The following is a 14,025-nucleotide window of genomic DNA, read 5'->3' as shown; positions in this document are numbered from 1 at the left end:
AGGTTTCCAAGTGATACCTGATACTATCTATTTCTCCTTTCAACATTTTGTCCCCACATCTTTATCGACTCCCTTAAACTTTTTCTAAAAGCCCTGTAATTTTTAGCAACTAAAAATAATTAGTCCTATGCTAGACTTCTCAACATCTCATGGCAGTAGTGTGCATAGCTAAAAAGTCTTTTACTTACAATTTTTGATACATTTGATTTAACGTGCTGTGGACAAAGCAATGAAGTTTTAGGACGTCAAATTCATCCCAAAAGGCCAAGGGGTTCTGTGTTTAACACATCTCATGATTTGGTCCTTGCAGCTGAAATTAAATTTTGAGTGATTCCTTTCTAATAAGACACCGATTTCATTCATTTTCACCTGTAGTGGAGTAAATCCCCATCAATGGGGGTCTGAGGCTGAACATGGAGAAGAAAGCAGCAGACCAGTTCCTGCTCTTTTCTCACCTCTCCTCTCCTTTGGGCAAGGCGTGGTGACTTCTTTCTCCTCTCCCCACCACATGCAGGCTGGTCTCCTGCCACAGTGCTTTCTTGAGAAAGCAACACAAGCAGCACAATCAGCTCCCATCCCCTCCAGCCAGGCAGTGACCAACAATGTCCCTGCTGACCCGTCACCACCACAAGCACCACCACGTTGCCCTGGCCCCATGGCCTTACCCAGCCATGCCTGCCCAACATAGGCAGCACCCCTCACCAGGCCTCTGGGAAGTCAGCTCTCACTTCATTTTGCTCTAAATTTAGATTAACATTGCAAGTGTTTCAAGGCTTTGAGCTGCCTGCAATTTCTGTGGAGCCGTAAATTTACCTTATTGTAAGTACGAACATAAAGGTAACTGCAAGGACGTGGTGATTATAGTATTTAATGTATGCCTGTTTATATTGTAGTTACAACTTAAGCTAATGAATTCAATTTTGTTAAAGGTTTTCCCAATATAGTGCTTTAAAACAGAAGAGATTAAAGTTGGTTTATATTCAAATATTGCTCATTTCAGATCTCATAAAAGTTCCAACAACTGCCTATGGTTTGAGAATAAAGAAATTAAAAGACACTTAAAGGACTATCAGTAAAATGCTATTAATTTAAAAGTTGAACAACATTTTTAAAATGTAGTTTTTAGAAATAAAACCTAGAGAGAAGCCTGTTTACAAATCATGCTAATTTTTAAATTGTTTTAACAGAAATTCAGTTAAAATGTTCTGTTTCATTTACTTCAATACTCGATAGTATTTGTATTGTATGCATTTTATTATATAATTTTATTATATAAGAATGTATTTTCATTCAAAAAAAATACACCCATTTTTGGGGGGAACTCTTGCCATACTTAAAGTACTATAGAAACATTTTGATTTAGTCTTTACATCAAACTCTGTAAGATGAAGATAAGTTATTATAAAAAGGAAAATGAGAAGGGGATATTAAGTGACTTACCAAAGAGTCACAGCAACCTTTAACAGGTTGTGTCTCATGAGCAGTTCACAAGACTTTTACTATTTTTCTGTTGTTTTGAAAAAAAGCTGAAACATTCTTCATATATGAGAACATTAAAACTGCACTGTTAATTGTTATTATAGTGGAGAAAGTGATAATGTGTGATCACTAGACCCAAATGTTTTTATTGTGATTTGATAGATTACCAGAGAGAATGGCAGTGAGAAACAAAAAGAAAGATGACAACAGATTTATTGCTTAATTCATTATTTGTCTTCTGAAGTCTTTTTCCCCCAAGTATTGTTAATACTTGCTAAATGGGAAACTGCTGCCACACTTTGTGAGACCTGCTCTGGCATCCCTGTCCTGACATTAAGGCTGATGCTGGCTTTGGTGACTGGGACCTGCCTCTGGGGCAGGGTCTGCTGTGTAGGGAGCAGCTCTGTCCCCTGCCCAGCCCGGGGGAGGTTGCACCAGCCACACTTGCACGCTGGTTCATCCTGTATTCTTGACCATTTCAAACAAAATGGACTTTGGAATGCTGATCTATGTATTTGAGAATAAAATTGTATGCACAGGATGAAGCTTTGTTTCCTGGCGAGCAGTGACTTCAGAAGGGTTCCTGGTTTTGAGCAGAAAACTGACTCATTCTGAATTCCTATTACAGTGAGCTGGCTGAGCAAGACAATGGCTATGTGGTTGTGGGAGTCCTGAGTAGGAGTAGGAATATGACATGATTTATAGCACTGGTAAAATCAATATAGGAGAATGCATCCAGAACTGGTAGTCAAAAATTATGTAGAAAAATTGGTAATGATAGAGAAGATGGCCACAAAGATCAGGGCTGAAGATAATGCCGTCCTTTGAAAAACTTTTGCACACAGTCAGTCTCAAATATATTTCACCCCTTGCCCAGGAACAGAGCTCAACAATTGCAGCTTTCAGTTGACAAATAAACAAACAACATCCTAGACCTTGTTTTTGTGGTGACAGCCTTGAAAATATAAATCAAGTGTAAACTGATCTAGTGATGCTTTCCAGACATTAAGACATCACGGGATGATTGCTGAGGAACACAAAGTGTCCTACACATATGAATGAACTATTAACTCACACCTGCAAGTGATAGCCTATGGTACTTTGAAAGCTGAAATGGCACGGACAGTATGAAATAAATGTAATATCAGACACACCATATAAATCGTGCTGTGTGCAACGGTATGCACTGTTGTATTTAATCAAACAAAATAATCCTTAAAAATAAATATTTGCTGCCATAAAATTTCCACTGCAGTTCCACAAAATGTAAGGAGCTTGCCTCAGATCTTTCTTCCAAGACAGATAAATCAGGGCTGCGGTACGTGAGCAAATCTTCCATCAAAGCTAGCCTAACTTTAGCAACATCATAAAGAGTGACAAGCTGTAGACTGAGCCTGTCAAAGAATGGGTGTATTTATTAAAACATGCAGCTTATCCCTGAATTTAGGTGCTGCACTAAACTGGTGTTGATTGAATGAGGTGGGGCAAAAGTGCTTATAAGAGAAAGGCAATGATGAGGGTGACTAATTAAAGTTCTAAGGGAACAGATTTTGACTTACACTATCCCATAATTTGCTTTTCCTTTAATGACTTCCCTCTGTCTCCTATACATGTAAATTACACTGTCTGAACATCCTCTGAATGCCAATTTGTGCAATTTTTTTCTACTTGCATTCTCTTTCATCCAATTTCTGATCCTCAAAGCCATTAGAAAATTTGTTGATATTCAATTTTCCACCAGAGAATACAATTTGGTCCAATTTGTATTGGCCAAAATTATATTAAATTTGGCAATATCTGTTTACACTGATATTTTTTACTCAAAACATGTTAAAACTACATTTTATATTTTTTGAATTTTAAATTTTTATTTTTGTCTTTGAAAATAATAATTATCAGGAATTACATTAAAATAATCAAACCCAGCTGCTTATATTTTATATAACCAGAGTAGTTTAACTGTCCTAAGCAGCTATAGAGATGAGTATCATTAAAACTGTTTCCTCACTCAGTTTTGAATAGAAAGCAATTCACAGTCTGAATTTTTCATTGAATAGAAAATTCTTTTTCTGAGTAACAATGTTCTTTATGTCCAAAGAATAAATGATCATTTCATATGTTTGATAAGTGTGACACATCTCACTAAAACTGTGTGGCACCTACAGTTATATGCCTGATAAAGATTCCATAATCGTGACTATGTGTTTGTCTGTTACTTTTGGCTTTTGTCTTACAAGTTTACAAATACTTTGATCTTTTTCTTTTTTTTGTGAAAAGTGCATGCAAGAACTCAGGGTAAGAGGTTTTTGTGCCCAGTGTTGATTACTTTCCTATTGATATGGAACTGGTCTTAGAATTTCTGGCTAAAATTTTCTTGCTTTTGAAAGAATCTATAATTTTCTAAGTATTTATTAGATTCAGTGCGAGTATATTTCAGCTGAATAAATACTGAAATTACTAGAAAAAGAAGGTGTTTTATTATTACTGGAGATGGACTGAGGGGGAGCTGGTTTGTACCTGATCTACTCTTCTAAAGAAAGGTGCCTCAAAGTGACTGGATTGAAAAACAGAACTAAATGCAATAATTTGAAAAATAGTCTCAAGGTGACATGGGGTGTGTGTATGTGGGAAATAAGTTGGAGAACAGGCCATGCAGGAAGAATTTGACCTTTCTTTTATGTATGCTTGTTAATCTGCAGGTCTCTTCAAAGACAGGGCAGACAAGCCACAAATTTCTTGCATGTATTCCTAAACATGAATGGCTACATTGAGAAGGCTAAAATAGCCTAAGTGGCACTGTTTTCTGGAAGTTTGTTTTTGAATGACTTGGCAGCTTTATCTTTCTGAGTAAAAAGTAATGATGCAAGCAAATGTAATCCATTATGGCAATCTATGGTGCATCTGTATCTACCTCTAGCATCATTTCCCTATTCTCTGCATGTTTATGGTGTGCCTTCTAGAGAGCTGAAGTGGAAACCAGGCAGCTTGCAGGTTTGACAGGAATAATGGGAAAGGACAAATTTGTATTATGGTGGAAGAGCGATAAAAACAATGGGGTGATAGGAACAAGACAGGACAGCAAAGTGTCTCTTGAGAGGAAACTCACGGGAGGATCCTAACCAGCACAGCAGCATCTCCTGAGTGAGCAGAGGCAGTGAAACACTGACAGTGTTTGGGCTCTGTTGAAGCTCTTGAGGCTTAAAATATTTGGGTGATCCAGTAGCGGCTCTCCCTGACAGTAACCTGGTAATTAGATGACAAGGAGTGTTAAGCTAGATGCTCTCGCAGAGGCTTATTTTCAATGTAATAGCTAGAATTGTGCACATATTTAATTAATGGGAACTGCTTCCAAGGTTGACAATGCATGCACCCTTTAATCTTTACTTCTGTGCCTTTCACAAATGTATTGTGAAAAACTTGCCATAGTTTTTTTTTTTTTTCAGATTAAGGATGGCATTTGCAACTTGCTTTTTAAACCTACTGTCTTCTCATGGGAAATTCTGAAAACATTCTATATAGAAATAATTCTGTTTCTAGAGCATATATGGTTTTTTATCACTTTTCCCTATTGATTACTAGAGGTATTTGCATAAAAATACGCACATAGGAATTTATCAGCTGCTGCTGCTTTTTCCTGACTTGAAATCAAAATCCCTGTGGAACAACTGTACTCCTAAGCAACAGAAATTTTCATACGAGTATTTCTTTTTAAATAAAAACAAGCAGAGAAAAAAAACAACCCTGAAAATATTACTTACTACTTTTGGAAAATAGTTTTTACTAATGGCTTCCACAAAGCTCTTAATACAATAAACATGCTTTTAAAGCTTTCTCCTAATTTAGTTGCAACCAGTATAGTTTAATGCAGAAAAATTGATAGCCTCTCCCACATTAGTATTGTTGTGGTCTGTTCTGAAATCTTGCTCTGCTTCCCAAGATGCTCTTGAAATTAAAGTTTTGTCCTACGTCTAGAGCTGGTCAAAAGAGTCATTTTGCAAAACTGCCCATGCTGGGTGGAAAAATGGAGCTATGTTTTATGAATATTTTCCCATGATATATATTTAGCATTCTCATGTAGTCCATAAAGGAAAGTCGTTAAGTTCATGTACAACCATTTTCTTGTCTGAGTGGCCCCAGGTCTTTCTAGTTATTTTACTTTTGTTTCTTTACTGATGACCAGCACAATAGGAGACTCCTAACTAGCCAAGGTATTTTCAAATCCTTTTTCCTTATCCTCTGTTACAAGTGTTGGGGTTTTTTTTTGTATCCTAATGTTGTGGTTTAAACCCAGCCGGCAACAAAGCACCACAAAGCCACTCACTCACTCAGTCCTCCCCCCCGGCCCTGGTGGGATGAGGAGGAGAAAATATAATGAAAAGGTCATGGGTCGACACAAGGACAGGGAGGGATCAGTCACCAATTATGGTCACGGGCAAAAACCAGACTCCACCTGGGGAAAAAAACCAAAATCAATTTAATTTGTTACCAATCAAATCAGAGCAGGATAATGAGAAGTAAAACCAAATTCTAAAACACCTTCCCCCCACCCCTCCCTCCTTCCTGGCTCAACTCCACTCCCGGTTTTCTCTACCTCCTCCCCCTCCCAGCATTGCAGGGGGACAGGGAAGGGGGGTTGGGGTCAGTTCATCACACATCATCTCTGCCGCTCCTTCCTCCTCAGGGGGAGGACTCCTCACACTCTTCCCCTGCTCCAGCGTGGGGTCCCTCCCACAGAAGACAGCCCTCCACAAACTTCTCCAACATAAGTCCTTCCGACAGGCTGCAGTCCTTCACGAACTGCTCCAGCGTGGGTCCTTTCCACAGGCCACAGTCCTTCAGGCACAGACGGCTCCAGCGCGGGCTTTCCCATGGAGTCACGGCCATCTTGGGGGGCATCCATCCCCCTGCTCCGGCATGGGGTCCTCCCGGGGGTGCAGGTGGGCATCTGCTCCCCCGCTCCCCTCCATGGGCTGGGGGGGGACAGCCTGCCGTCCTACCACGGGCTGCAGGGGCATCCCTTCCTCCGGCGCACCTCCTCCTCTCCTCCTTCACTGACCTTGCTGTCTGCACAGGGTTTTCTCTCACATTTCAACCTCCTCCCCGCTGCAGGTTCCCCTTCTTAAATATGCTATCCCAGAGGTGCTACCACCGTCACTGATGGGCTCGGCCTGGGCCAGAGGTGGGTCTGACTTGGAGCCGGGGAAGCTTCTGGCAGCTTCTCACAGGAGCCACCCCTGCAGCCCCTCCCCCACTGCCAAAACCCCGCCACAAAAACTCAGGACACCTAAACAGCATGATTCTTATTTATGATCCTAGACACACAAGGACAAAAATAATCCAGAAAACATTCCATCTTGAAGATACCTGATATTTTAAAAAGAGGGCTAGACAATATATTACTTCTTGCTTCCTGTAACCTGCCTCACTTTGCACTGGCAAGGATTTTGCTCGCTGACACATTCAGTGATGACGGTTTAAGGAGCTGTTCCTTCTTCTCTCCACCCCAGCTCCTGTGTGATTTCTCTGCCAGCTCACCCTCAGGGCTGCTTCAGGGGCAGCCCGCAGGCACAATTAGAGGACAAAGTGCAAACGTTGCCTTCTGACAGTGTGTGTGATGGGGGAATTAACGCTGGTTTGGCACAACTTCTTCAGTGAACTTCCATTGATTAGAAATGAAAGCTGAATCAATATAACGCTCCCTAACTACCACAGACATGGTGAAGTTTTGATCTTAGCAGAAATTTCAAGTGTCTTTGGGAAATTCTAAAGACTAGAGCACACCACAAAACAAATAACATATCCTAAGAAAGGTCTTTGTACAAAAAAAGCAGAAGGGATGGTAATGACAAGTGAGCCCTCTTTGAATTTATTTCTAGGCTCCAGAAATCTGAAGTCGGAGCAATTGGAAATAATTTAGCTTCATAATGTCAGGTGGCATCTTAAATGGCTTATCAGAGTGATACCAATAGGGAACTTCAGCATTTTTCTCTGTTTAAAATTTTTACTTCTAAAAAAACCTTTAATGTTATTTACTGGTTTGTGGTCTATTGTGTTAAGTATAAAAGAATAAGTTCTTCTTAATTTGTTTCTTTCAGAATATGAAATTTATTTATTTGATTTGGATACTAACAGACTAATCAAGAAGATTCTTGTAAAGATGAAAGATACATGACACCATAAATTCAACAAGCTTAAGGTAGAGGTGCATAGCCAGAGGTTTGTGCTCTGATTATCTTTGAAAGTAGTCTCCAGCAAAGAGAGGAAACCAGCTGTGTTGTCCTAGTAAGGGAAAATCACTCTGGAGTGTGTCTCTGCCAAAAGAACGCGCACCAGAACCATTTCTGGTGTTTGCTCTAGAGCGATGGCATTCATATTCAGCTCATCCTTGCTTTAGAAGGACTGAACATGACATTACCCTACTTCCAATTGCTTGATGTGTAGGTTAAAAAGTAAAGCTAAGAAAGTGAAGAAGAAAGAAAATCTGTCCAAACTTCATCCAGAAGCACAGACCAAGAGGGGTGATGATTCCCCCCCGCTTCCCAGCTATAATGTAGATGATGAAACCAAGCTACGTCAGCTCCTTGAACTGCTAAATTCACCTCTTGTGCCACTCATTTCCCCCACAGATATCTCTGAGGGAGGTGATAGCTCATGGATACTTCCTGGTGTGCACCCCAGCTAATAACAGTGACTAGGCCTGAAATTATTTCCTTGCAAGGAAGCACCTGTATGCTGGAAGATGGAAAGGTATCAAAGTTGTTCTCTAATTAGTATGCTGATGTAACTTTAAAAAAGCTGTTTTAAGGCTATTAAATGAACTTTTCTATTTTATAGGAAAAGATTATAGAACTCATAACACTTGAGGACAATACAGGAACTTTTATTTTCAATGAATTCTAATAGGAACATTGATTCTTTTAGTTCCACTTACCATCAAATTATCCAGAAGGTTTTTATATGATTATTAATTATACCTAAAACAAAGCGTAATTACATTTTGCGATTAGATATAGCGATAAGAAAATCTTAATTTGGTGAATTCCTCTAAAAGGACAATATGTAATCTTTTTCTATTCAAGTGAGCAATAATGGGCATCTCTGTATCTCATTCTTTAGTTTGAGGCCAGTTGACAGCATATATAGGTAATATATGAGCTCATATATTAATTTTATCAGAACAGAACCTCAACATGGTATGTTTGGTGAATTAGTAAATGAAATAATTTCATCCAATTTTCCAAGATTCTACAAAGTGAAAGTAGATACGTAGTCCTTGATATGATACAAATATCTGGTACTCCTAAGATGGTTTTTGTACTCTATGACAGTTAAAAAAAAATAAAACCTGGAATATTGGAATTCTGCAAGACATCTGATGGAATTTCTTGATACTCCACACAATAGTCCACTACATCTGTGGAAGTAAGATGTCCATAAGAGGTCTATTCCCCCAGATTTTTTTTCACAGCTCTGGAGTCAGTCATACACTAACACAGGACTTACTTTGCCTGAGTTTAATCATCTAAAGTGATCTTTAATCTCTGTAAGTGCCTAATATAAATTCAAAAGTTTAGAAATACAAATATGTTTCTCCCTCTTTGTGAAAGTAATACGTAATTCTTTGATGGGTAAAGTCAGATGGGAGAGAACACAGCTATAGTTTTTGCTGCTATACATGTGACTGAGAGGTTTTTTTCCCAGTGATATCATCTGATTTTGTAATCATTGAAGGATCTCTCAGTCTTTGTACATTTGATAAAAAGCACATAGTAAATTCTCTAATGAGTTAACAGTATATGAGGTGCAAAGGCAAACTACAAATGCATGCTACTGAATTTGCTGATTTCTGGCACCATTTGTACAATATAGCACCCCACTTTACAGTCACAATACTTTATCTAGTTTGGATACTGAATTACTCAAAACATGTTTCATTATGATAGCCTCAAACTTGGTGACTTTTGAAATAAAAGAATAAAAGCATACCTTTTAATTCACAATTTAACTTCAATATAAAGTGGTTAGGGAAAGATTTGTAGTTAATAATGGTCCAAATACATGAATTAAATTATTAGCTTAAAACTACAAATCTAGTTAATGAGTTTTCACATAAAGAAAGAGAAAGGTACTTACTCGAAGCTGGAGTTAAGAAGATATTTCTATCAGTACAAAAAATCACAAACTTGTGTAACAACTTTTCAACAATTTTGTTGTGTAGGTGTGCCTTCAAGACACACTCTGCATTGACATGTATAATATTATATCACTATCACCATGATTTATGTACCTAGCTAGTAGTTCTGCTAGCTACTCAGTATAAACATTGACTTTAAAAGCATGCCCCTACTCATAGTGATTGAAATTCTGGTAGCTTTATTATTGACTTAAGCAGAGCAAAGTTATCACCCAGTAGCTTTAAACTTGCCGTGAAGGTATTTACACTTTAAGAGAAAATAGAGTTATATAACACAGCAACTATTTAACTATTCATTATAAAAAAATGGCAATAAAGAAAAGGCAAAATGTAAGAAACAACATTTTTAAGACTCTTAATTGCTGAATTGTAAATTCTTTCAAGAAAATAGGTAACCTTAGTAAGATTAAAAGGTACTTGAGAGCATCTCTTGAAACCTGATACTTAAGTAATTCAATTGCTTTTTGTTTCACAGAATAAATCTGGTGAATAAGGCTATGCCTGTGTTCTTTCTGCTTCATACTATGTGTTATGTCACATGTTATGCTTTGGCTCTGGCATTTCTAGTATTCTAAAATGTAATTTATATTTAGATTAAATGATGTCCTCCTGAGATAAAAAAAAAAAATCAGTTAAGAAACACAAAACAATAAAACATACACGTCCAGCTATAATACTGCCTTTAATGCAGTATGGAGACTTTGACTGTACCACTACTGAGTTTATTCCCAAATACTTTTGTATGGTTTTTGTTTAATATTAATATTATGGTAATGCTAATCTGTATAAACACCTAACTAGATGTAAATCAGTTAGGATAATATTCAGATATTTAGTTTGAAATTAATTCTATGTGTGCTATTTGGCTAAATATGCATACTTGTTATCTTGATGTCAGCTTACCTGAACTGAGCAGTGGGAACTTGATAGAATTTGTCCAGGCAGGCTTTTTTCCCCCTCCCAGTATGTATAAATCTGATAATTGCAAATGCTTTCTAGTAGCAAAAGCACTTTGGGAATTGCCAGGGGGACACTGGTCTGTCTGGGGAATAGGTTGTGTGGTGCTCCAGGAGCTGATTGGGTTGTCTGCAAAGGCTTAGGGATGCTCAGATGAGGTTCAGAGAGGTTTCCCATCTTGTGGAGGGAAAAGAGGAGGAAGGAGAAGAAGTTAGGACTGTTGCTAGCAGAACAGAGTTCACCAATTTGAGAAGGGAATATTTTCAGACTGGGGGTTTGCTGAAAAGTTTAAGCCTTAAACTGTGCTCCTCAGCCTCAGGTTTTGAGTCAGATGCCATGATACATTTGAAATCTAGAAACAAATGTTTTATGTGGGACCCTCCAAGATCTTTCCCACATGAAAGTGAACCCATTAAAAAGGAAAACCACATACTGATGGAAGAAGATACAAACCACTGAGAAGTATCTCCTTTTGCTTTTCATCAGCCTCACTGCCTTTAGTTGTTCACTCTGAGTGACATCAGTGCTTTTGAGAAATCAACAATGCCAGACTCTGTTCGTTGTCATCAATAAGATATAAGAAAATTGCAAACATAAAACACTTTGCAGACAGCCTCATTGACGCATAAAACTACTCAGAGTTTCTCAGAAATTACTAAGAACCATTGCAGATGCCTCAAGAGATGCAGATGAGGAAAATAAAGATCTAGATCTACCCAGCACCTCTCTGCCAAGCTTGTGCTGTCTCTGAGTTGTAGTGTACAGCCGGTGATGGAGGCAGCAGCCTGTTACAGCATGGCCAAAGCAGAAGGAGTCTGGGGGCTGTATCACTGTTGTTGGAAGCTGCACACTTCCACTAACTGGAAAAGTTAGTATTTGCTGTCATAAGCTGCCCCTAGGAATAAGTCTATGTGAAGTGGAATTAAATGGTTAATTCTACTGATAATGTGTCTGCTATAAACTTTAAGTCTATTTGTTCAAAGGGCAACTGATTGCAGAAGCACATCTCTGGCTTGCGCCACATGCTTCAAATTAAGAGTAAGATCAGTGCCAAATATAATGAGAAGTGATTTTGAATTTCTGTATCACTGATACCCAGAAAAAAAGAGACTGTGGTATATGAAGCTTAACTTTGGTGGCAAAGAGCACTTTTGTGAATAAGCTCGAGACTTCTTGCTGCCTGAAAAAAATCTTTCATTAGGGGTCCATCTTTATACATGCAGTCATTTAGAAATAAACATTTTACCTCTCCAGTGTCTTCAGAGCAAAAGATCAGGAACATAAGCTCAATGCAGAGGGTTTCAAATGAGAGAAATTACTTCATCTGCTTCTCCCACTTCAAAAGTAAGTCCTCTCAGACATTCAGGTTATGACTGGGAATCCTGCAGAGATTTATGGAGAGCTTTATTCTGGCTTCCTAGTTTCTTTTTTCAACCACTTCTGGACAGGAATTACAATAGATGAATGGGTATTAAAAATAATCCATAGTACTTGTAAATTGAGCCACAGCCTCTGCCTCCTCCCCCTCTAACCTCATCCCCACTACAAAACATGCATATGAGCCTCTCCCACGTAGGAATAGATTTGTTATTTCCACTAATAGCTCAAAAAGTGTTGCCACTGCTTCCTCCTTCTCAGCCATCCTCCTCTCTACTTCAAAAAAAAAAAAAAAAAAAAAAAGTGGACTGAAAACATATATCTCTCACTGATATTTCACTATTTAAATAACTCATCTTGGCTTTCATGTGGTGACTTCTGCTTCAGTAATGTCCATTCTATATCCCATAGATCCATTGATACCAGCAACTGTATTCACAGCCTCTTGTTAATAACAAATCATTTGCTTAAACTAGAGTTACAGTGTACCTTTAACTCGCACTTTGGCTAATTTGTGAAAATGTCACTATTTCTTTATAGTCTAAATGGTGCTGTTTTCTTTGCTAGGATTTAAAGTCAATATGAACAAATCACATATAATGCCTTATCAACGAATCCAATCTGTAATATAATTATAAATTCCATTGGCAAATTTTTCATATTCACAGAACAGATTTCAGACCATATGTCTGTTGGTGATGCAATTGAGAATTCATCCTTAGTTCTCAGACGAGGTATGTTTAAAATTACTGTGTCATATGGCTTTGTATGTTAGGCATTTCCGTAACGACATTGTCATGCCATCATTTCAGATGCTTTCAGTCATAGGTCAAATTAATCTACTGACCATGCATTCACAGCAAGATATTTAGGTGCAAGAATTGCAAGCTGGAATCCTACATTTCCATAAATATCCTGTGTGGAAAGATGTGCAAAAAAAGACAAATCGGTTTTATCAGAAATCTTGGTGCTTCTAAATAAGGATTGCACAGAGAAGAGGGAAAAGGGATATTGGGATCAGCCCAGGAAACAGACCACTGAAGTAGTTGGGCAGTAGTAATTTAACTCCATTTTGTTGCTCCAATTGCAAAAATAATTTAAGTACTTAAATAATGTAGTAATGAGCTATACAAGTGTACAAAGAAAGGTGAAACCTTTTGGTTTACTAAGCTAATCTACTGGGGGATTAGTAAGGATAAGAAAGTCTTTCCATTGGCAGAAAAGCTTCTAGGGTCTCTACTAGAGCCTTTAAAGAGAGAAGAATTCTTGAGATGTCTTTGAAATAATAAAATGTATTTTCTTGCAGTTGAGAGCTGTTCAGATTTCACTGAAACCTACTGCTATATGCCTTGCATGTTACTTCTATTGGAGAAGAGGAAATGCATCTTTCTCATTGTTTCCACTTTCTTTGTGTTTCATGGAAGATGACACACAGTAGAAAACACTTCTGCTCCAAAATAGCCTTAACGGTTTAGATTTTCAGAGCTCCCACATTTGTCCAGTCCTAATTCTTCTGCAACAAAAAGAAGTCATCTTGGAAACCTGGGAGATAATTCTATGCTTGCAATCAAATTTTGCACACCTGTCTATAGAGACACTACGTGGTTAGGACTTGTGCTATGCAAATTTCAGCCAACTTGGGCGTGGCTTTCTAACATGTTAATTTTCCTGTCAGCTGGAAGAAATCTGGTTCTGATAGCTAGCAGTCAGATTTTCCTTCTTCTAAAGCTGCTAGTGATGCTGTCAATTTTATCAAAGGCAGATCACATCCTAGAAGTTAAATCATTAGCCATCATCTTTCAGCATTTAATTTTATATATTCTTGTGTGCAGTACACTATAAAATGTTTAATGTGAAAACAAATTCCTGTGTTGGTCCAATGAAAAAGTAAAGGATTAAACTGGTGCATATTTCCGATTTTTGACATTTTACTATAATCCTATTTATCTAACATTTGCTTCACAATTGTTTCTAAATACATGTATTTGGAATGTCATAAAAACTAGTTATCATCAGCT

This window comes from Haliaeetus leucocephalus, unplaced genomic scaffold (assembly GCF_000737465.1).
Source record: "Haliaeetus leucocephalus isolate CR32 unplaced genomic scaffold, Haliaeetus_leucocephalus-4.0 Scaffold819, whole genome shotgun sequence".
Classification (NCBI taxonomy): domain Eukaryota; kingdom Metazoa; phylum Chordata; class Aves; order Accipitriformes; family Accipitridae; genus Haliaeetus; species Haliaeetus leucocephalus.
The sequence above is the reverse complement of the archived record's forward strand: the minus strand, read 5'-3'. Positions refer to the sequence as shown.